Here is a 26,235-nt window from a genome sequence, read left to right as displayed (position 1 = left end):
TTTTCCAGTGTTCATGTCTAATGCCAAAAACTGTATTACATAGGTTTTCTGGAGCTATCTCCGAAAAAATCATTGAGTTCCTTGTTAGTATAGTGGACAGTATCTCTCCGCCTGTCACATGGAAGACTGGGGTTCGATTCCCTGACGGGGGAGTCTATCTTTGATAACTGCTCCAGTGTTCATATAGCCCACAGGTGGCAAACCGGTCCTCAAAGGGCTGCAATGGGTACTGGATTTCATTCCAACCAAACGAGATGAATACCTTTTCACAATCTGGTGTCTTCCAAGTGTAATCAGTTGATTCCCGCCAGGTGCTGCTTATTTTAGCAGAAACGTCATTGGTTGAACAGTCTATGCTGGATCTGTTGGGACAAAGATCAGGACCCACTGCGGCCCTTTGTGGATTCGGTTTGACACCACTGCCATAGGCTGTAATGCCAAAAAGTGCCTTACGTAGGATCTAAAAAAAAAAAAAAACACGTCTCCAGTGTTCATATGCCGCAAGCCATGGAGCTGTCTCCAGAGAGGCATCGACTTCCGCGTTAGTACAGTAGACAGTATCTTTGCCTGTCACGTGGATGACTGGGGTTCGATTCCCTGACAAGGAGTCTGTTTTTGATAACTAGTCCAGTGTTCATATGGGCTTTAATGCCAAAAAGGGCATTACATAGGTTTTCTGGAGCTATTTCCAGTAACCAGCAACTTTCTTGTTATTCTAGTGGACAGTATCTCCGCCTGTCACACGGAATTCCCAGACCGGGAGTCTATCTTTGATAACTTCTCCAGTGTTCATATAGGTTGAAATGCCAAAAAGGGCATTACATAGGTTTTCTGGAGCTATTTCCATTAACCAGCAACTTTCTTGTTATTCTAGTGGACAGTATCTCCGCCTGTCACGCGGAATTCCCAGACCGGGAGTCTATCTTTGATAACTTCTCCAGTGTTCATATAGGCTGAAATGCCAAAAAGGGCATTACATAGGTTTTCTGGAGATATTTCCAAAAACCAGCAACTTCCTTGACAGTATCTCCGCCTGTCACGTGGAAGACAGGGATTCGATTCCCTGACGGGGAGTCCGTCTTTGATAACTTCTCCAGTGTTCATATAGGCTGTAATGCCAAAAACTGCATTACATAGGTTTTCTGGAGCTATCTCCAAGCAAAACATTGATTTCCTCGTTAGTATAGTGGACAGTATCTCCGCCTGTCACGCGGAAGACCGGGGTTCGATTCCCTGACGGGAGTCTATCTTTGATAACTTCTCCAGTGTTCATATAGGCTGGAATGCCATAATGGGCATTACATAGGATTTCTTGCGCTATTTCCAAAAACCAGCAACTTCCTTGACAGTATCTCCGCCTGTCATGTGGAAGACCGGGGTTTGATTCCCTGACGGGGAGTCTATGTTTCATAACTTCTCCAGTGTTAATGTAGGCTGTAAGTCCAAAAAGGGCATTCCATTGGTTTTTGGGAACTATTTAAAAAAAAAAAGCCATTGGGTTCCTTGTTAGTATAGTGGACAGTATCTCCGCCTGTCACGCGGAAGACCGGGGTTCGATTCCCTGACAAGGAGTCTTTCTTTAATAACTTCTCCAGTGTTCATATAGGCTCTAATGCCAAACAGTGCTTTACATAGGTTTTCTGGAGCTATCTCCAAAAAAAAACATTGATTTCCTCGTTAGTATAGTGGACAGTATCCCGCCTGTCACGCGGAAGACCGGGGTTTGATTCCCTGACAGGGAGTCTATGTTTGATAACTTCTCCAGTGTTCGTATAAACTGTAATGCCAAAAAATGCATTACATAGGTTTTGTGGAGCCATCTCCGAAAAAAACCATTGGGTTCCTTGTTAGTATAGTGGACAGTATCTCTGCCTGTCACGCGGATGACCGGGGTTCGATTCCCTGATGGGGGAGTCTGTCTTTGATAACTTCTCCAGTCTTCATATAGGCTCTAATCCCACAAAGGGCATTACTTAGGTTTTCTGAAGCTATTTTCAAAAGCCAGCAACTTCCTTGACAGTATCTCCGCCTGTCACGTTGAAGACCGGGGTTTGATTCCCTGACGGGGAGTCTGTCTTTGACAACTTCTCCAGTGTTCATATGGGCTGTAATGCCAAAAACGGCATTGCATAGGTTTTCTGGAGCTATCTAAAAAAAAAAAAAACACGTCTCCAGTGTTCATATGCCGCAAGCCATGGAGCTGTCTCCAGAGAGCCATTGACTTCCGCGTTAGTATAGTGGACAGTATCTTTGCCTGTCATGCGGATGACTGGGGTTTGATTCCCTGACAAGGAGTCTGTTTTTGATAACTAGTCCAGTGTTCATACGGGCTTTAATGCCAAAAAGGGCATTACATAGGTTTTCTGGAGCTATTTCCAGTAACCAGCAACTTTCTTGTTATTCTAGTGGACAGTATGTCCGCCTGTCACGCGGAATTCCCAGACCGGGAGTCTATCTTTGATAACTTCTCCAGTGTTCATATAGGCTGAAATGCTAAAAAGGGCATTACATAGGTTTTCTGGAGTTATTTAAAAAAACCAGCAACTTCCTTGACAGTATCTCCGCCTGTCACGCGGAAGACCGGGGTTCGATTCCCTGCCATGGAGTCTATCTTTGGTAACTTCTCCAGTGTTCATATGGGCTGTAAAGCCACAAAGGGCATTACATTTGTTTTCTGGAGCTATTCCCAAAAACCAGCAACTTCCGTGACAGTATCTCCGCCTGTCACGTGGAAGACCGGGGTTCGATTCCCTGACGGTGACTCTGTGTTTGATAACTTCTCCAGTGTTCGTATTGGCTGTAATGCCAAAAAGGGCATTACATAGGATTTCTCGAAGTATTTCCAAAAACCAGCAACTTCCTTGACAGTATCTCCGCCTGTCATGTGGAAGACCGTGGTTCGATTCCCTGACGGGGGAGTCTATCTTTGATAACTTCTCCAGTGTTCATCTCGGCCGTAATGCCACAAAGGGCATTACTTAGGTTTTCTGAAGCTATTTCCAAAAACCAGCAACTTCCTTGACAGTATCTCCGCCTGTCATGTGGAAGACCGGGGTTCGATTCCCTGACGGGGAGTCCGTCTTTGATAACTTCTCCAGTGTTCATGTCGGCTCTAATGCCAAAAACTGTATTACATAGGTTTTCTGGAGCTATCTCCGAAAAAATCATTGAGTTCCTTGTTAGTATAGTGGACAGTATCTCTCCGCCTGTCACATGGAGGACTGGGGTTCGATTCACTGACGGGGGAGTCTATCTTTGATAACTGCTCCAGTGTTCATATAGCCCACAGGTGTCAAACCGGTCCTCAAAGGGCTGCAATGGGTACTGGATTTCATTCCCACCAAACGAGATGAATACCTTTTCACAATCTGGTGTCTTCCAAGTGTAATCAGTTGATTCCCGCCAGGTGCTGCTTATTTTAGCAGAAACGTCATTGGGTGAACAGTCTATGCTGGATCTGTTGGGACAAAGATCAGGACCCACTGCGGCCATTTGTGGATTCGGTTTGACACCACTGCTATAGGCTGTAATGCCAAAAAGTGCCTTACATAGGATCTAAAAAAAAAAAAACACGTCTCCAGTGTTCATATGCCGCAAGCCATGGAGCTGTCTCCAGAGAGGCATCGACTTCCGCGTTTGTATAGTAGACAGTGTCTTTGCCTGTCACGTGGATGACCGGGGTTTGATTCCCTGACAAGGAGTCTGTTTTTGATAACTAGTCCAGTGTTCATATGGGCTTTAATGCCAAAAAGGGCATTACATAGGTTTTCTGGAGCTATTTCCAGTAACCAGCAACTTTCTTGTTATTCTAGTGGACAGTATCTCCGCCTGTCACGCGGAATTCCCAGACCGGGAGTCTATCTTTGTTAACTTTTCCAGTGTTCATATAGGCTGAAATGCCAAAAAGGGCATTACATAGGTTTTCTGGAGATATTTCCAAAAACCAGCAACTTCCTTGACAGTATCTCCGCCTGTCACGCGGAAAACCGGGGTTCGATTCCCTGCCATGGAGTCTATCTTTGATAACTTCTCCAGTGCTCATATAGGCTGTAATGCCACAAAGGGCATTACATTGGTTTTCTGGAGCTATTTCCAAAAACCAGCAACTTCCTTGACAGTATCTCCGCCTGTCACGTGGAAGACTGGGGTGCGATTCCCTGATGGGGGGGGGGGGTGTCAAAGTGTGATAACTTCTCCAGTGTTCATATAGGATGCAATGCCAAAAAGGGAATTGCATAGGTTTTCTGGAGCTATCTCATAAAAAAATATATATATATATTGAGTTCTTCGTTAGTATAGTGGACAGTATCTCCGCCTGTCATGCGGAAGACCGGGGTTCGATTCCCTGATGGGGAGTCTATCTTTGATAACTTCTCCAGTGTTCATATAGGCTGTAATGCCAAAAAGGGCATTACATAGGTTTTCTGGAGCTATTTCCGAAAGCCAGCAACTTCCTCGTTTGTATAGTGGACAGTATATTCTGTCAACTGAGAAGAAGAACACAATCCACTCATTGTGCAGCTCTTTCAAACTCCCCTTGAAGGCACACAAGCACCAAAAGATTATATTTCTTTGTTACGATAGTGGTCCCCTTATTGCAACTGCCTTTTCTCCTGGAACTCGATGAAAGATCACCTTCTGTCGTGGTGACCATAATAACTAAAGCATCATTTCTACCACTGCATACCGCAAGCCATGGAGCTGTCTCCAGGAAGCAATTGACATCCTCGTTTTATAGTGGACAGTATCTCCGCCTGTCACGCGGAAGACCGGGGTTAGATTCCCTGACGGGGAGTCCATTTTTGATAACTTCTCCAGTGTTTATATAGGCTTTAATGCCAAAAAGGGCATTACATAGGTTTTCTGGAGCTCTTTCCAGTAACCAGCAACTTTCTTGTTATTCTAGTGGACAGTATCTCCGCCTGTCACGCGGAATTCCCTGACGGGGAGTCTAACTTTGATAACTTCTCCAGTGTTCATATAGGCTGTGATGCCAAAAAGGGCAGTAAATAGGTTTTCTGGAGCTATCTCCAAAAAAAATCATAGGTTTTCTGGAGCTATTTCCAAAAACCAGCAACTTCCTCGTTCGTATATTGGACAGTATCTATTGTCAACTGAGAAGAAGAACACAATCCACTCATTGTGCAGCTCTGTCAAACTCCCCTTGAAGGCACACAAGCGCCAAAAGATATATTTATTTGCTATGATAGTGGTCCCCTTATTGCAACTTCCTCTGTGTGGAAAAACTTTTGTTTTCGAATCAAAATGAATGAACCCCTAAACCCCCCATCCTGTACAACAATGTTCAAGGTACGCTTTTACTGTCCTCTGCTTGATTACGTGCATGCCAATTTCAAAACATTTTTTTTCACAACCTGTCAAATTATGATAATACTAATATTTGGGGAATCACTTTGACACCCACACACTACATACTAATTCTTACAGTAATCACTTGTTACTTTGCAGCTCAGCTTTCGCACAGTCACTGCATTACATATTTTTAAAATCTTGTGATAAGTATCTTGTTATGGGCATAAAAGTTCTAAAAAGATATTTATGTACACTTGATTTTCCTTTCCATATTAGTGTACACTTAAACACACACACCCACAAGGGTATCATATGAGAGAATGAATATCCAGTATGTCTTATTTATATTTACACATTATTTTATGGATGTTATTTATATTAATATTTTATTTGTTTCAAACTATTCTTTAATGTTCTGATGATAACATACAGTGCTGGCCAAAAGTATCGGCACCCCTGCAATTCTGTCAGATAATGCTCAATTTCTCCCAGAAAATGATTGCAATTACAAATGCTTTGGTAGTAATATATTCATTTATTTTGTTTGCAATGAAAAAACACAAAACAGAATGAAAAAAAAAAAATCATTATCATTTTACACAAAACTCCCAAAATGTGCTAAACAAAAGTATTGGCACCCACAGCCTAATACTTGGTAGCACAACCATTAGACAAAAAAACGGCGAACAAGCTTCCGGTATCCATCATTGAGTTTCTTCCAATGCTCAGCTGGAATTTTAGACCATTCTTCTTTGGCCAACTGCTCCTGGTCTCTGAGATTTGCCTTCTCCGAACTGCCATTTTCAGATCCCTCCACAGGTGTTATATGGGATTCAGGTTTGGACTCATTGCTGGCCACTTTAGAAGTCTCCAGTGCTTTCGCTCAAACCAATTTCTAGTGCTTTTTGAAGTGTGTTTTGGGTCATTGTCCTGCTGGAAGACCCATGACCTTTGAAGGAGACCCAGCATTCTCACACTGTGCTCTACATTATGCTCCAAAATTTGTTGGTAGTCTTCAGACTTCATATTCCCATGCACACGGTCAAGCATTCCAGTGCCAGAGGCAGCAAAGCAACCCAAAAACATCAGGGAACCTCCGCCATGTTTGACTGTGGGGACCGTGTTTTCTTTGAAGGCATTGTTTTTAAACTCTATGTTGATGCCTTTTCCCCAAAAGCTCTACTTTTGTCCCATCTGCCCAGAGAACATTCTTCCAAAACGTTTATGGCTTTCTCAGGTAGGTTTTGGCAAACTCCAGCCTGGCTTTTTTTATGTCTCTGGGTCAGAAATGGGTCTTCCTGTGTATCCTACCATAGAGTCCCTTTCATTCAGACGCCAAAGGATAGTACGGGTTGACACTGTTGTACCCTCAGACTGGAGGACAGCTTGAACTTGTTTGGATGTTAGTCCAGGTTCCTTATCCATCATCTGCAAAATTGTCAACTTTTATTTTCCGTCCACATCCAGGGAGGTTGGCCACAGTGCCATGGGCTTTATACTTATTGATGACACTGAGCACGGTAGACACCGGAACATTCAGGTTTTTGGAGATGGAATTGTAACCTTGAGATTGCCCATGCTTCCTCACAATTTTGCTTCTCAAGTCGTCAGACATTTCTTTGGTCTTCTTTCTTTTCTCCATGCTCAATGTGATACACGCAAGGACACAGGACAGAGGTTGAGTCAACTTTAATCCATTTTAACTAGCTGCATGTGTTATTTAGTTATTGCCATCACCTGTTATGTGTCATAGTTAAGTAACAGGAGGTGTTAATTACACAAATTAGAGAAGCGTCACATGATGTTTCAAAGGGCGCCAATACTTTTGTCTGGAGTGAAGTTTTGTATAAAATGTTAATGATTTATTTATTTTTCCATTCTCCTTTGTGTTTTTTCATTGCAAGCGAAATAAATGAAGATATTACTACCAAAGCATTTGTAATTGCAATCATTTTCTGGGTAAAATTGAGCATTATCTGACAGAATTCCAGGGGTGCTAATGCTTTTGGCCAGCACTGTATGCATTTATAGGATTTCATTTCCACTTATTGATATTACAAATACAAAAAAAAGTCTTAAAAATGGGGTGGGTGACCCTATTTCGCCCTTTTTGACTTTCCGCGTTCGGTTCTGGTCCCTATTAACAGCGATAAGTGAGGGTTCAGTGTACATACATATGTGATAATCTGTTTACAAAGAGGTCAAACAATATTTTGTAAATTAAATCCTTCCTAAAAAAAACAACAACAACAAAAACACACAATAATGAATTACTCATGTGGTTGAACAACAACTAACTGTGATCATCCCTTAACCAGTAGGGGGTGGCATTCTCACATGAAGCTTCGAGAAATGAACCCTTTCTCGAAACAATTGGCTCAAGTGGTTCAATGCCTCACGAGGCTTCATCTTACCATCACTAGTTGAATGTATTTCTTGTTGTTTATTCTTCTCTTCTGTCCCTCACCTTTTCTAATTCCCTTTCTGTACCCCCGTATCCTGTTCCTGTTTGCTGCTTCCTCCTAATAAACTAAACACAATGAATAATTATCACAATGGGACGACTATAGCATCTTCCCTTGTGTTACATTACACAGTTCAGACCAATAGGACACTCAGATTCCCATTCTCCATGTCAAGCAGCTGAACAGGACAGGCTAAAAAAAAAAGATTAAATTTAATGATTTTTTTCCCCCTATTTGTAATTTGTATTTCTGTGACGACTGCATTTTCCCCATTAACAGATAGATAGCAACACTTTTAGGCACGTGCGTTTCTTCAAACAGATAGCAGGTTTATTTATTTTTTCCTTTAGTTCCAGTATAGCGGAAGGAAACAAAGGCACATTGACTTGACAGCGGTGTGAACGCACTGGAGGGTGAAGCTTAATTGAAGCGCCAGAACAAAGGCAAGAACCAAAGGCAGATAGGAGGATATGAGTAGAATTATGAAGAACCACAGAGTGCACAACAGATGAGGGAACCCAAGCCATGAAAAAGTGCCTATCTGTTTGATTTCTGTCCTCTTTTTCTCTTACGATAATGAGCACTTTTAATGGTTCCTTGGAATGTCAACTCCAAGCCTGCAAGCATCCGTGCTGTGCGTGGGTGGCAAACTCTGAAGGAATATGAAGGAGAGGATCACAGGCAGAGAGAAAAAGCGGAGTAGAAGAGTCAATGCACTGTGCCACAATTCTTTAATGGAAATAATTTCAATTAAAACAGCTTTTTAGTAACTTATCTTTCTTTGCAAGATTGGTAACCGTACCCATTTGGAGTGTGCTTTTATGTGTACATGTTCTATTTATTTATTTATTCATTTTTAACCTGTCCTGTTCAGCTGGTTAGACACGCGGAATGGTAAATCTCAAACAGCTTTATAGGGAAAGGACCAATACCTTTATCATGCCTACCTGAGTGTAAAGATTTGTTGTAAATATTTTGTAACAGGGCCGTCACTAGCCCTAATACAAGATCGGGACACAGCGGGGCACTGGCGAGCAAGCCCTTTATTTATTTATTTATTTATTTATTTATTTATTTTTAAAGCACTTCCACTGCTGGCCAAAAGTATTGGCACCCCTGCAATGCTCAATTTCTCCCAGAAAATGATTACAATTACAAATGCTTTGGTAGCAATACCTTCATTTATTTTGCTTGCAATGAAAAAACATAAAAGAGAATAGAAAAAATATAACTCATTATCATTTTACACAAAACTCTAAAAATGAGCCGGAAAAAGGTATTTGCACCTGAAATCATGTGATGTTTCTCTAATTTGTGTAATTAACAGCACCTGTTACTTACTTGTGGAACATAACAGGTGGTGACATTAAAGCAGTAATGTGAAGTAAGGTTGGCCAACCATGTTTTTGAACAATATCAATGGCTAAACAGTTATAAGCATATTTTTGTTTTTTTTGTTAACGGAACCCTTCCAGATTCTTTGTTTAACCCATAGCAACGCCCTTGACAATGAAAATGCTTTTCTTCGGCAATCTTCGGATATTACGTCACACCTAGAAGTGCTAGGGAAGTCCGCCATAGAACAGTATTGCTCGTTGCATTGCTTCTCGGTAAGATGCCATGGCGTTGTGTGGCGATGTTTTGTTCTCACTCAAACGAAAAGTTGTATGAGTGGCCAAAGGATAGCAGGGCACGTAAATGGACATCTTTCGTTCGCACGAAGTGAATGAATTTAACGCCATCATCGAGTAGTGTTTTCAGCTGCAAACACTTCGAAGATGCCTGCTTCCTTAACCGGTCTGCTTATGATCAAGGATTTGCCAAAAAGTAAGTGTGATTTTTGGATAGATGACTGATGACTTTGTCAAAGCAGAGCTGCCAACTGTTGTGGAATGAACAGTATAAGCTAGCGATGTTAGCCGAAAGTTAACTCGTGGCAATCCCCGATCATAGTTGTTGTTGCGTTCGCTAGGTTAAGCGTGTTTAAATTGTGCGTCATCTACGATCTTGTCCGAAAGGGTTAATCCACTGTCAATCGAGAAAGGGGTGTGGATGTGCACATAAGCGGGTCGGCGTCGCGGTAATTCACGGTCACGTTGCAGTAAGAGACACACACCGCCGGTGAGTTTGTGCACATTTATTTGTATTTGTATTATGTATTTCCACCTTCATGCTTCAAGCATTGCATTGCATTTGTACGGTTCGCCGTTTCTTTCACGGTGATCGCTTGATAGCCTTGTAGTTTGTGTTTTCCGAGAGCCATTAACAGGTGACAACAACATGTGTGATGCTTTTAATGTCTGGCAGCGAATCAGCGAGCGTGCAGGTCACGCAGTGAATCATGGGAAATGTAGTCTCGGGACAACACTGAAGTGGTGCTTTGTAATCTGTTCGCTTGTGTGAAAAAACTAAATTTCCTCACGCCATTAGACGCCACTTCCTCCCGAGAGCCCCGAGCCGTGTTGTACTGTTAGCTCCATGTGTTAATAAAGAAACAAATTTGTCAGCACGTCGTGTGTTTGATACATTTGTAAACAAAAAGCTCATAACAAGACACTATGCACGATCCGTTTAAGAGACACTGGAGTAGTAGGAGGCGAGGAGGAGATCAGCGAGAAGCAAAACTTCGCGGTCGAATGTGGCGGCAGTCCGCTGTTATTTTGTTTTCTTATTGTTGCCACAATAAAGTGGAGAAAGCCATCAACGAATCATCTCCTTCCTTCTTTCCCCCAACGTTTTTATATTATTATTTTATATGCTCGAGAGCTGCCGGATCTGCCAAAATGAACATGAAGTCTGATTTTTATTTTTTTTAACAATGTCATCAGGTAGACAAAAACATAAAATTATGTGCAAATGCCTGCATCTTCAAATCATGAAAATAATAACAGCCTATATCTTACCAATCTTGTAATCTCGATGGGTCTTGTATCCATTCCATGTCAGGTAGTCTAGGCACATTGTTTGCTTCCTGATTAGCATCTGGCTAATACATGTTAGGTCCAACATAAAATTCCAACCTCCTGTTTTTCCTCCAACTCTTCAAAAACTTGGATCTCCTCCCTTGCGGTCGATCTATCGCTTATATCGCTGTTTGAAGCATTGTTTGAAGGGCTTTGTATGGCGGCCGTTTGTATGGAGCTGCCATCCCTGTTCCCGGTGTGACATATCACTTCCGGGTTCAGGCTCGAACTTCGGAAACGCGATTATTTTGTCAAATATACAACATATACATTATTTTTTCATGCTTTATTTGTTGGACAATGTTTAATTACTTTAATAGTGACCCTATTTGGCATGTTATGAAATTACTTCACATTACTGCTTTAACTCAATCACACTTGCAGCCAGTTAAAATTGATTCAAGTTGACTCAAACTCTGCCCTTGTGTGTACCACATTGAGCATGGAGAAAAGAAAGAAGAAATGTCTGACAACTTGAGAAGCAAATTTGTGAGGAAGCATGGGCAATCTCAAGTCCATCTCCAAAGACCTGAATGTTCCTGTGTCTACCGTATGCTCCCTAGATGTGAACGGAAAGGAAAAATTGACGAAATTTTAAAGAAAGATTACAGATGGTGGATAAAGAACCTCGACTCACATCCAAACAAGTTCAAGCTGTCCTGCAGTCCGAGGATACAGCAGTGTCAACCCGTACCATCCGTCAGCGTCTGAATGAAAAGGGACTCAACTCATAGAATCCTGCAGATCAAAATCTAAATTGCAATATTCCAATAGGGAATATAAAGTATCTTGGAATCAACATTTCACCAAAACTTACAGAATTAACTAAGTTAAATCATACTCCTCTCTTAGCAAAAATATGTGAAGATTTGACACACTGGAATAATTTACCCATCTCACTTTTGGGCCGGATAGCGACAGTCAAAATGAAAATATTACCACAAATAAATTATTTGTTCTCAATGATCCCCTTTAAACCCACTGAAAAATGGTTTCAAAACCTAGACTCAGCTGTCGCAAAATTCTACTTTAAGAACAAGAAAAACAGAATTAGTCTTGCCAAATTGCAAAGAAATAAACCAGAGGGGGGTTTAGAGGCTCCCAATTTCCAACACTATTATATAGCAAATCAAATACAATATCTTATTAGGTGGTTACATCTTAACACTGAACAACAGTCATGGCTAGAATTAGAGCAAACAGACTGCAACCGAATACAATTGGCAAACCTCCCCTTTATTAGTTTTAGTATCAAGCACCATAGCTGCTTCAAAAACCCAATGATAGCATGTACCTTGAAAGCCTGGTGGAGAGGTATGGAAATTACGCAATACCAATTAGCACCGTGTAAATTTTCACCAATCTGGCACAACCCAGACTTTGGAGTTTATAAAATTCTTATTTATTTCAGCACATGGGATGATACGGGAATAAACCAGTTACAGCATTTGTTTAAAGATGATAAATTCATGTCATATGAAAAAATACTACAAGATTTCCAGATCAAAGGGGTCAATTTCCTTCAATACAATAAAATCAGGGCAGCCATCAGAAGCCAATTCCCATCACTAACGGGTACGTTAGACCCACCACCTTTCGTAAATGAAATAACAAACATCCATCCTCAACAACAACAAAAATACTTTCAAAAGTATATAAAGCCTTCTCATGTAGCAACTTTACTTGTCTACCTATCGAAAAATGGAACGACGAACTCTCGGTAACATTAGATAATAACTATTGGTCCAACATCTGTAAAAATACATTTACAATGACAAAGAATAAGAACCTTCAACTTATACAGTTCAAAATACTGCACAGATGGCATTTTACTCAATCTAAAATGTACAAAATGAGGTGCTCCCAATCAGATAAATGTACAAGCTGCAACGAAGATACTCTAGACACATACCTTCATGCTCTTTGGCAACGTAAACCAGTGCAAGAATTTTGGTCACAGGTAACGAAGAAACTCTCCTTCCTATTGAACTGCAGGATTCCATTGTCTCCAACTCTTTTGTCTACTTAGCGATCTGAATACAGTGAATATCTCTAACCATCAAGCCCGTCCACTTATAGCAAGTTTAATGATAGCTAAAAAAAACAATATTGTTGAATATGAAAAACAAACAAAACATTAGCATGAACCAATGGCTAAATCTAATCATTGAATATATAACATTCGAGAAAATATCTGCCAACACAAATAAAATGGACAAATACGAACAACATTGGGAAACAGTTGCAAGAATGATGAACATAGAATAAGGATTCTCTTTCGCTTGCGAAGGAATGCCACAAAAATAATAAAAATGTATGGAGTTGGTGGGGCGTCCCTTCTTGCCATCTCTGAAGGCCGGTTGATGGGTGCGCGGGTGGCCTGGAGGACCACCCTGGATCCCGGAGGGGGGGGGGGTGTGTGACCCTGGGTTGGCGCCCGCGTGGCGTCTCCGCTCGTATGTGCGGCTGTTGCACGCCTGGTGGGGCTTGCGGGCGGCTGGATGTGATGGGGCGGGTGGGGGGTCCCGGTGTCAGGATTGGCGATTGGGCGGCGAAGGGTCGGTCGCCAACGGGCTTACACTCTCAAGTGATTCACACGATTACTGGGTTCGAGATCACAGAGCTGATTTGTGTACACTCTACCCCTTTCAGTCACTTAGCTTATAGACTCCCCCATCCCCCTCTTTCCCTGGTCAACAGGCCCCCCACATGGTGTCAACCGGAAATACATCTATCTGACGATAGCATCAACATATTAGAAGCGTTGACGTTCAATGTATTTCTTGTTGTAGTTTGTGTTTGTTTTCCTTCTTCTCTTGTGTTTCTTTTCTTCTGTTCCCCCATTACCCCTTCCTGTTCGCTGCTTTGTCATAATAAACGAGATATGTTGAATGATCACAATAGGAGTATGTCAGACTCTCAATGTGAAACATTAAAACTGTTCAGACCATCCGGGCACTTAGACTTCCATTCTCCGTGTCAAACAGCTGAACAGGACAGGTTTAATAATAAAGGGAAAAAAAAGAAAAAAAGAAAAAGAAAAGGGACTCTATGGTAGGATACACAGGAAGACTTCCACTTCTGACCCAGAGACATAAGAAAGCCAAGCTGGAGTTTGCCAAAACTTAGCTGAGAAAGCTAAAAACATTTTGGAAGAATGTGCCCAGGTCAGAAGTGACAAAAGTAGAGCTTTTGGGTAAAAGGCATCAACATAGAGTTAACAGAAAAAAAAAAAACCGAGGCTTTCAAAGAAAAGAACACGGCCCACACAGTTAAACATGGCGGATGTTCCCTGCTGTTTTGGGGTTGCTTTGCTACCTCTGGCGCTGGACTGCTTGATCGTGTGCATGGCATTATGAAGTCTGAAGACTACCAACAAATTTTGCAGCATAATGTAGGGCCCAGTATGAGAAAGCTGGGTCCCCCTCAGAGGTCATGGGTCTTCCAGCAGTACAATGACCCAAAACACACTTCATAAAGCACTAGAAAATGCTTTCAGTCCAGACCTGAATCCCATAAAACACCTGGGGAGAGATCTGAAAGTACCAGTTTGGAGAAGGCACCATTCAAATCTCAGAGACTTTGAGCAGTTGGACAAAGAATGGTCTAAAATTCCAGCAGAGCATTGTAAGAGGATCATTGATGGATACCAGAAGCGGTTGTTCGAAGTTATTTTGTCTAAAGATTGTGCTACCAAGTATTAGGATGAGGGTGTCAATACTTTTGTATGGCCCATTTTTGGAGTTTTGTGTAACTTGATAATGATTTTTTCCCCCCATTCTCTTTTGTGTTTTTCATTGCAAGCAAAATACATTAAGAAATTACTACCAAATCATTTGTAATTTCAATCAATTTCTTGGGGAAATCTGACAGAATTGCCGGGGTGCCAATACTTCTGGCCAGAGCTGTATCTTCTGCCAGGGCTGCACTCTATCTCCACTGTGTACTGGCTGGACAATCACGATGAAATACACCATCACCTCAGCAGTGCCAGTAGAGCTTTCTCAAGGCTAAGGAGGAGAGTCTTTGAGAATCACGATATCCAGGCAACAATAAAAATCTTGGTAGCAGTGGTGCTCCCCACTCTCTTATATGGATCAGAGACCTGGACCACGTACAGCAGGCACTTGAGGTACACCATCAAAGAGGCCTTCGGAAAATCCTTCAGAGCAGACAGACAGACGCACCAACATTAGTGTCTGGGAGCAAGCAAATAGTTCCACCATCACTGCCACAATTAACCAAAACTAGCTGAGATGGACTGGCCATGTTGTCTGAATGCCTGACTCTCACCTCCCAAAACAAGTCATCTTCTCACAGCTTGCTGAAGGGAAGCGGGCTCCTGGAGGCCATAAGAATAGGCTTAATTAAGGACAACATAAAAACAAACCTAAAGAAGTGCCACATTGACATAAAAGCCTGGGAAGACATGGCAGCCGACAGGTTGTCCTGGAGAAACGTCGTCCGAGAGGGTGCTGCACAGTACAACACTGACCTTCACCGTGCTGAACTAGACAAACACAGACTCAGGAAGGAGAGAGTGCCCTCCAAACAGGACCAACCCAAACCCACCACAACTACTTTCCCCTGCCCACACTGCAGCAGAATAATTGGGTCCACAATTGGCCTCTATGCCCACCTGAAGACCCAAGAGGAAAGTCATACTCGACCACGAGTGACTGCCGATGATACTGGTTGGAAGGTGGAACACAGAGAGACCTCTTTGATGTCCATCCACTTTATGAATTGAAGATCCCCGTCCCTGATCCACCGGATACTGCCTCGTGGGGATTTTTGGTGAGGGCATTTTCCTGGGTGGTGGGGACACCAACTCTTCCCTGTCTATATGAAAAAATAAATGTTATTTCATAGTATTTGGATGAACAAAATGTGAATATGAGGAGCCATATGTAGTCATTTCACATTCCCTGTATGTTCCACAAGCTCCAAATCCCTGCAGGCTCAAGTGTTGGAACAGTGGAAGACTTGTGTAAAAGTTGTCTGTGTAGATAATATAGCCAGACCCCAAGTAGTCTTTGTTGACAAGGTGTGTGACAACATCGAATGACAGTCCCTTCCCTGAAGCCTTCTTGGACTTTCCCACGAAGAGCATGAAATAAATATTTTAGCCACTTATGTCAGCCAGCACAAAAAACCTCAGCCCCCACTTAGTTGGGTTTGGCCTTCGTATACTGCTTGATGCGGATCCTGGCCTTGGTCCCAACCATCCTCTCATCAACTGCAAGGTGCTGTCTTGGATGGTAGATGACCTTGCAGTATGTGCATATCATCCCCATTAGATGTCTGACACGATGGAGGGCGTCATAATCCACTTTGCCCTCTTTCCTTTCTTTTTCTTCATTTTCCGTTGGGTCAGAGAAATGAATGTTGACAATATTGGCAAGAACAAGTCTCGGGGCATGACGGTGGCAGGGAATGGCACATGGAAGGTCTGATGCCAAAAGTCACTTATCTTCGGTAGATCCAAAACCGACATGTACAACACCATGCCGATAGATTTCTGCAGTTCACCCGGAGTCATTTCAGTTCAGGTGAACTTTCTTCCCCTCTTCAGATTTTTTTGCTGCATTGATTTTGTGTTTTCACAAATAACTTTGAAAACTGCAGCATGAAAAAAATGGGAAAATATTTCACCTAGTTGTGGGTTTCCCGTGGTGCGAGGAGGTTGGACACCTGGGGTACGCCTTGGGATGAACTTGAGCTTGTTTGGGACCCCATCATCACACTCTGCCTCTGTCTTCCATCTTTGCCTATGTGGTGAGCGGCTTCGGTCTACGATCACACAGGAATCCCCAGCTCCAGCATCTACACAGCCCTCTCCAGGGAATAAGTCACTTGAGGAAGAAAACTACTTATTTTATCGTCATTTCATGTCATATACACAGTATAGCTCTTCTTTATCACATCACAAACTGTAGAGGAGTAGTTGTCACTAATGCTGTATAGTACCAACAATGTATGGATTCCTGCACATACATGAACATAATAATTTTAATAAATATTTTGAAACAAGACTTTGACCATGTTACACAGTTCAAATATAGTTGCTAAGCTAACGAGACACACATCATACATAGAAGATTGCCATTCACACATTCATGCGCACATTTGCGCATTTACACTTTTTTTACTGTATATTGTACTGTGAGTCAAAACACAATACAAACATGTTTTATACATAAGTACCGTGAACAAAGTAGAAATTAGTTTGAGAAATGTACGGAGGGAGGTTCAACGACAGAGAAACAATCGATATGTGTCTTCATCAAAAGTTGCTCCTCCAGCTGCGCCACCGTGCCCAAACTTCGCTGAATCTCTGTGGAGGTTTAATTGTTCTCGATGACCATCTTGCTGGCATTTCTTCGCAAAAAAAAAACAAAAAAAAAACGTGTCATTCTTTGCCGTTTAATGTTGCCGCTCTCCTGACTTCTCCTTCTGTGTGTATTGGGGTAGTTCAAAGGGTCGTATGCATAAATGTGCCACTGCCAGCACGTCAGAGAATAAAGGAGCTGATTCGCTGGTTTTCTGGCGGTAGGAGAGTGCGATCAGCGCAATGACACCCGTTTGGCTGTGAAGCGCAACCTTTGAGCTATCAGGATCAGTTGAATTTTTTTCGATAGCACAAACCGTTTAGGAGATACAGTAGTTCAAAGTAGGCATGCGGAAATATGTAGCCAGCTACACATCAGTCGCTAAAGGATTAATGATGATTAACACATTTGTGCCTTTGATCGTAGAGCTACTGAGGCTTCTCTGGCCAGATCAAAGCTACAAACCTGTCAATCACCGTTAACGTTAAGTACCAAACACCAGCTTCAGTAGTGGAAAGTGGAAAAACAGTTGGGTCACATGAGGGAGGGTGAGAGACTGTGGCGCTGTACGTGCATGAAGCAGAAAAACATGAATGTATTTTTCAATTAAAAACCTGATTCTTTTCACCCGATTTTGATCCTCTGAAAAATAGTGCGATCGGCCCGATTTCCGATCACGTGATTGGTGACTACTGCGCATGCGCAAATTGCGAAGGCGATGTTCAAACGATATATTGTAGAGGCCTACTTTCGGGTATAAAGGTAAACTGTACTAAAGCCTAATGATTGGCAGGGTTCCCGCGGGGTCTTAAAAACATTGAATTTATCAATTTGGAAATAATACGTTAAGAAGTCTTGAAAAAGTATTGAATTTTCATCTGTGTCTTAAAATTTATGTTGTATGTAACTTCTCCGTGTCTCAATTCTCCTTGTGCTATCTTCGCCAAGACGTTATTGCTCAGTTCTCGGTATACAGCGAGCTAAACTCCCAAATGACGATGCAAGACGTTGGTATGATTTGCTGACTTTATTCCACCGTTGAGCATAACATCATCACTTGAAGAGTGAAACTAAAAATAGAAATGAAATAATTTAATTTTGTCCTCGGTAACTTACATGTTCGCAACAACGTAAATCCACAATGAAAATTAGCTGCTGTTACTGTAATGACACTTGCAAACGGTTAGCATGTGTTCGCTAGCATCCGTACATCATCCAAACAACAACATAGTATCCTATCGCGAGTAAAAACACAACAAGAATACAACGGTAGATATGTACTGTACATACATGCTCCTGCAAGCTCCCTTTGACTTGTTCCATTCTGATCACGGGATTAATAAAACTATTAATCCTGTCCCGCATGATTCCCGCGTGAGTCCCGTGTCACGACGGGAGTTCCGACAAAATGTCATGCTCTACACTGACGCAGATTTTTTTTTTACACGTAGCCCTACATTTCATATTAGAGAGATGGAGAAATGTAAATTCAACGAAGCATGGTTGAGTAAACAATCCTTTCGCCTTTGGCTCAAGCCAGTAGATAGCAGTGTGTTCGAGGCTATTTGAACCATATGCAAAAAAAAAAAAATTCAGCTGGGTATAATGGGCATGAAGGTGCAATAGTCTCATGCTGCTCATGAGCCTGAAGAGACAGACCCTAAAGCCAGCCAGCAAGCTGCTAATGCAAGCGAAGCGACATCAACTAACACTAGCCAGCTAGGTGCTGTGAAGGAATATTTTATTCATGCTTATAAAACACATAACTGCTGTGAAACTATATTCATTTGTGCTATGACTGTATCTATTCATGTTTGTGTGCTCTACCTCCAAAGTTGGGCAGTAACAAGGTTCACTGTTGTTCCATAGTAGGTATCGTTTCACAGTAAGCAACGCCTTTTCAACAAGCATATAGACCCTTGACTTGTGTATTCTCGTTGTTTTCCTGCGTGGTCATTGCTCCTGGCTGGATCACATTGCTTGTACACTTGATATATATCTTGTTTTCTATAAAGTCTTCGAAGCAGGCAATCCTTGGCTGTGTTTGATTCATTTCTCATTTGAGCTATTGAGTTGCTACTTGTCTTGGAGTTTAAACTTGAACTTCCCTGACAGGTGCTAGTGCTGCATCCCAGCCCAGCTATGATTGCTAGTGGATTTGCGAGAGTGAATCTACACACATCATTAGGTCCACAGCACCCATGAAAGCAGAGGTTTTGTGGACTCTGCACACAATTGCTAGACACAATTCCTACAATGGCAATGAAGGTATTTCAGAACTTTTCAGGTACAAGTTCCCAGACTCAGACATTGCCAACACTTTTACTTGTGGTGCCGAAAAAATGGCTTACGTAGCCAAATTGGTGGTGTCGCTTGAGTAGCCTTTTCAATATGCTGCATTCTAAAATCCTGCACACATTCCATATTTCCACTTTGAAGAAATAAATCAAATTGACAGATTTTGTTTTTCTTTGTCGATCCGGCTGTGAAAAGGTCTTAAGTTTCCCCAAAATTGCCTTAATTTGGTCTTTAAAAGTCTTAAATTTAACTTGAGGAAACGTGTAGAAACCCTGGATTGGTCAACGAGGTGGAACAGCATTGTATATATGCGTGACCATTGCCTTAAAATAAAAAAAAAAATTAAAAAAAGATGTTGCTCTGTTGGCACAATTTCCATGTATCAGCGTGCGTGAGTCCTCCTGTCTTTGTCGCCCTTATTGTCTAAACCCTAACTCCACGCAGAACCGCCCATCGTCAAGATCCACCAACTTTGAAATTAATTGGTATCTGCAATCCCTAGCAAAAAGTATGGAATCAACAGTCTCGGACGAGCACTCACTCAGACATTTAATTATGTAGAACAAACTCAGATAAAAAGCTTAAAAGAATAATAAATTAGTTCAAAAGTGCATTGGCATTCAGAAACACCAAAAGAAATGAATAAAAAACATTCTGGTGGTCAGGAAATGTTACTTTTATAGAGCAAGTGCAGGGAAATATATATAGAATCACTCCTAGGAAAAAAAATATGGAATCATGAGAAACAAACAAAGAAATGACAATCAAAACACAGCTCTAGTATTTAGTTGCACCACCTCCCGCTTTTATGACAGCTTGCAGTCTCTGAGGCATGGACTTGATGAGTGACAAACAGTATTCTTCATCGATTTGGTGCCAACTCTCTTTGATTGCAGTTGCCAGATCATACTTGCAGGTCGGAGCCCTGCTGTGGACCATTTTTTTCAATTTCCACCACAGGTTTTCAATAGAGTTGAGATCTGGGCTATTTGCAGGACATGAAATTGCCTGGATGAGTCTTTCTCCAAGGAATGCTTTAACAGTTTTAGCTCTGTGGCATGATGCATTGTCATCTTGGAAAATGACAAACATATTTTCAATTGAAGGGATAAGAAAGCAGTCTAAAATTTCAATGTAAACTTGTGCATTTATTGAAGATTTATCCATAGCCATCTCCCCAGTGCCTTTGCCTGACATGCCCCATATAGGACTGAGGGAATTTTTATGTCATCTTCAGGCAGTCATCTTTATAAATCTCACTGGAACAGCACCAAACAAAAGTTCCAGCATCATCACCTTGTCAAGAACCTGCATTGGACAATGTGTGAAGTGTCAAGAATCTGCATAGTAACCGTGTATCGGTCGCCAATCAATGGCAAATTGTTGGCTCAAGTCTCAGATCAAGTGCCTTGGCACAAAGAGGTTTTCAGAACACTTCTATAAAAAGTTGCCTCAAACAACCAAGCCTGTCCTCTCAAATTTGGTACAATGGTACTGCTGGGAGTTGAAACCAGGATCTCCTGTTTACAAGACATGCACTTTGAACAGCTAAGTCACAGCGCCCTTTGCTTCTTAGTCCTTTACCGATCATGGGACATGTGTCTTTCAGAACTGCATTCGGACCTTGATGTTGGTTTCAAGTTCTTGCGCTTTGCAGTTACATTCAGCATTTGAACTGTATAAATAGCAATTAATTTCAAAGTTGGTGGATCTTGATGATGGGCAACTCTGCATGGGCTGAAAGACCATAAGGGCAACAATGACAGGAGGAAACACACATGCTCATATGTGGGACTTGTGCCAATTTGGTGCAATGTTCTGAAAGACCTTACAAAACACTTGCAGGCACTGCTGGGAGTTGAACCCAGGATCTCCGGCTTACTCGACAGGAACTTTGACCAGCTAAGCCACAGGGCCCTTTCCTTACTAGTCCTTTATCGATCAGCCTTTGACCGGGCTAAAACTGATTCTGGGCAACAAGAATTCCCTCACTTTATTCCACAGTTCAAATCTCGATTTGAGCAAACCCGCTGTTGGCCTATGGGTACTCTCCAGCTCGGTGTGTGTGACTGCGTGTCACATCCAATCCCAGCGATAGGTCAACTTGGTGGAACAGCATTGTATAGCTATAGGCCTATGTGTGACCATTTCCTTAACACCCCCCCCCCCCCCCCCCCCAGCCACCCCCAAAAAATGATGTTGCTTTGCTGGCACAAGTCCCACGTAGGAGTATGTGTTATTCCTCCGGTCATTGTCGCCCTTATGGTCTTTCAGCCCATGCAGAGAAGCCCATCATCAAGATCCACCAACTTTGAAAATGATTGCTATATGTACAGTTCAAATGCTGAATGGGATTGCAAAGCACATGAACTTGAAACCAACATCAAACTCCAAACACAGTTCCTCAAGAAACACAGTTTGAACCACCAGCCTCTCAGTTAACAGCCGAGCACGCTGACTGATTGTGCCAAAGAATCACTGTGCTTTGAAAAATGCAATCATTAAAAGAAATCATAACAATTCGCCAAGAACATAAACATATAGTCAGGTTTAAATTTCTCGAATTTACAAAATTTGAGTTGAGACTCAGATCTTGTAAAATGTTGGATACTGAAAAAAAAACTAGAGAAATACTTTCCAGCTGTTGGGGGTCAGGGCTAGAGAACTGGATAGTAATTTTAGAGGGAAGTTGAGTGTAACCATGCATCGGTCGCCAGTCAACAGCAAATTGTTGGCTCAAGTCTAAGAGCAAGTGCCTTGACACAAAGAGGTTTTCTTTACAATGGCATTCACCAAAGAACCAAGCCTTTCCTCTGAAATTTGGTGCAATGTCCTGAAAGAGCCCATAGAATAATTTCAGGGAGTGCTGGGAGTCAAACCCAGGATCTCCTGTTTACGAGACAGGCACTTTGACCAGCTAAGCCACAGTGCCTTTTGCATCTGAATCTTTTACCGATCATCCTTTGACCATGCTAACACTGATGCTGGATAACAAGAATTTCTTCACTTTTGTTGATTTGAGCAAACCCGCTGTTGGCCGATGGGTGCTCTCCAGCCATGACCCCATCCCAGTGATTGATCAATTCGGTGGAGCAGCATTGTTTTCTTAATAACGCTAAACACAGATGCCTCAAAGAACCAAGCCTTTCCTCTCAAATTTTGTGCAATGCTCTGAAAGACCACACATAACAACAGCAGGCACTGCTTCGAGTCGAACCCATGATCTTCTGTTTACAAGAGAGGCACTTTGACCAGCTAAGCCACAGCACCCTTTGCTTCATAGGTCTTTACCGATCATCCTTTCACCTGGCTAAAGATGATGCTGGGTAGCAAGAACTTCCACAATTTATTCCACAGTTTTAATCTTGATTTAAGCAAACCAGCTGCTGGCCAATGGGTGCTCTCCAGCTGAGTGTAAGTGACTGAGTGACACACCGCATCCCAGCGATTGATGAACTAGGTGAAAAAGCATAGTTTTTTAACAATGCTAAACACGGTTGCTTCAAAGAACCAAGCCTTTCCTGTCAAATTTGTGCAACAGGAGGCATTGCTGGGAGTGGAACCCAGGATCTCCTGTTTAAGAGACATGCACTTTGACCATCTAAGCCACAGCACCCTTCGCTTGCTGGTCCTTTGTCGATCATCCTTTGACCTGGCTAAAGCTGATGCTAGGTATTAAGAATATCCTCAATTTGTTCCAGTTATAATCCTGATTTGAGCAAACTGCTGTTGGCCGATGGGTGCTCTCCATCTCAGTGTAAGTGACTGAGTGACACACCGCATCCCAGCGATTGATAAACTAGGTGGAACAGCATTGTTTTCTTAACAATGCTAAACACAGTTGCTTCCAAGAACCAAGCCTTTCCTCTCAAATTTGTGCAATGTTCTGAAAGACCCCACAAAAGATCTCCTGTTTACAAGAGAGGCACTTTGACCACCTAAGCCACAGCAACCTTCGCTCCAGGGTTGTTTGTCGATCATCCTTTGATCTGGCTAAAGCTGATGCTGGGTAATAAGAATATTCTCACTTTGTTCCACAGTTATAATCCTTATTTGAGCAAACCCGCTGTTGGCCGATGGGTGCTCTCCAGCTCAGTGTATGTGATTGAGTGACACACCGCATCCCAGTGATTGATCAACTCGGTGGAACAGCATTGATTTCTTAATCACGCTAAACACAGATGCTTCACAAAACAAAACAACAGAAGGCACTGCTGGGAGTTGAACCCAGGATCTCCTGTTTACGCGACAGGCACTTTGACCAGCTAAGCCACAGCGCCCTTCGCCTGTTGGTCCTTTGTTGATCATCCTTTGACCTGGCTAAAGCTGATGCTGGGTAATAAGAATTATAATCCTGATTTGAGCAAACCAGTGTTGGCCGATAGGTGATCTCCAGCTCAGTGGATACGACTGAAAGACACAACCCATCCTAGCGATTGAGCAACTATGTGGAACAGCATTGTTTTCTTAACAATGCTAAACACAGTTGCTTCAAAGAACCAAGCCTTTCCTCTCAAATTTTATGCAATTTTCTGAAAGACCCCACAAAACAATGGCAGGCACTGCTGGGAGTTGAACCCACGGTTTCCTGTTTACAAGACAGGCACTTTGACCAGCTAAGCCACAGTGCCCTTTCCTTCATAGGTCTTTACCGATCATCCTTTCACCTGTCTAGAGATGATGCTGGGTCACAAGAAGCTCCTCAATTTATTCCAGTTTTAATACTGATTTGGGCAAACCAGCTGCTGGCCAATGGATGCTCTCCAGCTGAGTGTAAGTGACTGAGTGACACACCGCATCCCAGCGATTGATGAACTAGGTGAAAAAGCATTGCTTTCTTAACAATGCTAAACACGGTTGCTTCAAAGAACCAAGCCTTTCCTGTCAAATTTGTGCAACAGGAGGCACTGCTGGGAGTTGAACCCAGGATCTCCTGTTTACAAGACAGGAACTTTGACCAGCTAAGCCACAGCGCCCTTTGCTTCATAGGTCTTTACCGATCATCCTTTCACCTGTCTAGAGATGATGCTGGGTAACAAGAACTTCCTCAATTTATTCCACAGTTTTAATCTTGATTTGGGCAAACCAGCTGTTGGCCAATGGGTGCTCTCCAGCTTAGTGTAAGTGACTGAGTGACACACCGCATCCCAGCAATTGATCAACTAGGTGAAAAAGCATTGTTTTCTTAACAATGCTAAACACAGTTGCTTCAAAGAACCAAGCCTTTCCTGTCAAATCTGTGCAATGTTCTGAAAGACCCCACAAAAGAACAGCAGGCACTGCTGGGAGTTGAACCCAGGATCTCCTGTTTACGAGACAGGCACTTTGACCAGCTAAGCTACAGTGCCCTTCGCCTGTTGGTCCTTTGTCGATCATCCTTTGACCTGGCTAAAGCTGATGCTGGGTAATAAGAATTATAATCCTGATTTGAGCAAACCGCTGTTGGCCGATGGGTGATCTCCAGCTCAGTGGATACAACTGAAAGACACAACCCATCCCAGCGATTGATCAACTATGTGGAACAGCATTGTTTTCTTAATAACGCTAAACACAGATGCTTCAAAGAACCAAGCCTTTCCTCTCAAATTTTGTGCAATGCTCTGAAAGACCAAACATAACAACAGCAGGCACTGCTGGGAGGTGAACCCAGGATCCCCTGTTTACAAGGCAGGAACTTCGACCAGCTAAGCCACAGCAAACTTCGCTCCTGGCTTGTTTGTCAATCATCTTTTGACCTGGCTAAAAAGAATATCCTCACTTTGTTCCACAGTTATAATCCTTATTTTGAGCAAACCCACTGTTGGCCGATGGGTGCTCTCCAGCTCACTGTATGTGATTGAGTGACACACCCCATCCCAGCGATTGATCAACTCGGTGGAACAGCATTGTTTTCTTAATAACGCTAAACACAGATGCTTCGAAGAACCAAGCCTTTCCTCTGAAATTTTGGGCAATGCTCTGAAAGACCACACATAACAACAGCAGGCACTGCTGGGAGTTGAACCCAGGATCTCCTGTTTACAAGACAGGAACTTTGACCAGCTAAGCCACAGCGGCCTTTGCTTCATAGGTCTTTACCGATCATCCTTTCACCTGTCTAGAGATGACGCTGGGTCCCAAGAAGTTCCTCAATTTATTCCACAGTTTTAATCTTGATTTGGGCAAACCAGCTGTTGGCCAGTGGGTGCTCTCCAGCTTAGTGTAAGTGACTGAGTGACAGACCCCAACCCAGCGATTGATCAACTCGGTGGAACAGCATTGATTTCTTAATAACGCTAAACACAGATGCTTCAAAGAACCAAGCCTTTCCTCTCGAAATGTGTGCAATGCTCTGAAAGCCCACACATAACAACAGCAGGCACTGCTGGGAGTGGAACCCAGGATCTCCTGTTTACGAGACAGGAACTTTGACCAGCTAAGCCACAGTGCCTTTTGCTTCATAGGTCTTTACCGATCATCCTTTCACCTGTCTCGAGATGATGCTGGGTAACAAGAACTTCCTCAATTTATTCCACAGTTTTAATCTTGATTTGGGCAAACCAGCTGTTGGCCAATGGGTGCTCTCCAGCTTAGTGTAAGTGACTGAGTGACACACCGCATCCCAGCAATTGATCAACTAGGTGAAAAAGCATTGTTTTCTTAACAATGCTAAACACAGTTGCTTCAAAGAACCAAGCCTTTCCTGTCAAATTTTTGCAATGTTCTGAAAGACCCCACAAAACGACAGCAGGCACTGCTGGGAGTTGAACCCAGGATCTCCTGTTTACGAGACAGGCACTTTGACCAGCTAAGCCACAGCGCCCTTCGCCTGTTGGTCCTTTGTCGATCATCCTCTGACCTGGCTAAAGCTGATGCTGGGTAATA

The 26,235-nt window shown here is 42.6% G+C and overlaps 8 non-coding genes across 8 annotated transcripts; 1 reads left to right on the top strand and 7 right to left on the bottom strand.

Moving 5' to 3' along the window:
* Nucleotides 1-1,500: 1,500 nt before the first annotated feature.
* Nucleotides 1,501-1,572, top strand: trnad-guc (transfer RNA aspartic acid (anticodon GUC)). Its single transcript has one exon. It is a non-coding gene; the product is annotated as a tRNA-Asp (tRNA).
* A 22,005-nt stretch (nucleotides 1,573-23,577) lies between these two features.
* trnat-cgu (transfer RNA threonine (anticodon CGU)) lies at nucleotides 23,578-23,651 on the bottom strand. Its single transcript has one exon. It is a non-coding gene; the product is annotated as a tRNA-Thr (tRNA).
* Nucleotides 23,652-23,928: 277 nt separating this feature from the next.
* trnat-ugu (transfer RNA threonine (anticodon UGU)) lies at nucleotides 23,929-24,002 on the bottom strand. The gene has a single exon. It is a non-coding gene; the product is annotated as a tRNA-Thr (tRNA).
* A 271-nt stretch (nucleotides 24,003-24,273) lies between these two features.
* On the bottom strand, nucleotides 24,274-24,347 carry trnat-ugu (transfer RNA threonine (anticodon UGU)). The gene has a single exon. It is a non-coding gene; the product is annotated as a tRNA-Thr (tRNA).
* Nucleotides 24,348-24,645: 298 nt separating this feature from the next.
* On the bottom strand, nucleotides 24,646-24,719 carry trnat-cgu (transfer RNA threonine (anticodon CGU)). The gene has a single exon. It is a non-coding gene; the product is annotated as a tRNA-Thr (tRNA).
* A 635-nt stretch (nucleotides 24,720-25,354) lies between these two features.
* On the bottom strand, nucleotides 25,355-25,429 carry trnat-ugu (transfer RNA threonine (anticodon UGU)). The gene has a single exon. It is a non-coding gene; the product is annotated as a tRNA-Thr (tRNA).
* Nucleotides 25,430-25,727: 298 nt separating this feature from the next.
* trnat-cgu (transfer RNA threonine (anticodon CGU)) lies at nucleotides 25,728-25,801 on the bottom strand. Its single transcript has one exon. It is a non-coding gene; the product is annotated as a tRNA-Thr (tRNA).
* A 298-nt stretch (nucleotides 25,802-26,099) lies between these two features.
* On the bottom strand, nucleotides 26,100-26,173 carry trnat-cgu (transfer RNA threonine (anticodon CGU)). Its single transcript has one exon. It is a non-coding gene; the product is annotated as a tRNA-Thr (tRNA).
* Nucleotides 26,174-26,235: the final 62 nt, after the last annotated feature.

This window comes from Corythoichthys intestinalis, chromosome 11 (genome assembly GCF_030265065.1).
Source record: "Corythoichthys intestinalis isolate RoL2023-P3 chromosome 11, ASM3026506v1, whole genome shotgun sequence".
Classification (NCBI taxonomy): Eukaryota; Metazoa; Chordata; class Actinopteri; order Syngnathiformes; family Syngnathidae; genus Corythoichthys; species Corythoichthys intestinalis.
Note: the sequence above shows the minus strand (reverse complement) of the source record. Positions and strands in the feature narration are given on the sequence as shown.